Below are 773 nucleotides of genomic sequence, written 5' to 3' on the forward strand. Positions count from 1 at the left end.
TCCCACCCCCCTCCTCTTGGAAGCAATCCAAGGCTCCCAATCCTTCTTCTAACCGTTTCGCCGTTCTTTCTGACTCGTCTCTTCCTAGAGATCCTGAGTCCTCCTCCTCCTTCCTCCCCCCTCCTCTGCTCCTGGTATGATCGAGGTTGACCCTCTTGATCAGGATGACCTTCTGGATGAGGATGATATGATCGAGGTTGAGTCGGATGATGGCGACACCGCCCGATTTATTGCCCGTGATCTTCCTATTCCCCAGGTTGATTCTCTGTCCCCTCAGGAGCCCGAGCAGATGGACTCCACCTCCTCCCTTGTTTCCCAATGTTGAGTGTTGCCTCTTGGAATACCCGTGGTCTCTGCAACCTCTCCTATCAGAGAGCTGTGAGAGATCTCGTTCGGGAATCCAATCTTAATGTTTGTGCTGCTCTTCAGTCGCGTGCTTCTGTGTCTTCTCTTCCTTCTATCTATGAGCGTGTCTTTGGGTCTTGGACCTGGGATTCTAATGGCTCCCTGTGCCTTAGAGGAACTCGTATCATTGTTGCATGGAACCCCGTCCATGTCGACATGATGCTCTTAAATGCCACCGATCAGGTGATGCATTTTCAGGTTAAGATCCGTGACTCCTCGAAGATTCTTTTTCTCTCTGTTGTTTATGCGGATAATTACCATATCGCCCGTCGCCAGTTATGGGCTTCTCTCAAGGGCCATAAGCATGTCGTTAAGGACACCCCATGGTTTATCATGGGAGATTTCAATGTTGCCCTTGACCCTAAGGA

The sequence above is a fragment of the Cynara cardunculus genome, unplaced genomic scaffold (assembly GCF_001531365.2).
Source record: "Cynara cardunculus var. scolymus isolate 2C unplaced genomic scaffold, CcrdV1 Un_Scaffold_920, whole genome shotgun sequence".
Classification (NCBI taxonomy): Eukaryota; Viridiplantae; Streptophyta; class Magnoliopsida; order Asterales; family Asteraceae; genus Cynara; species Cynara cardunculus.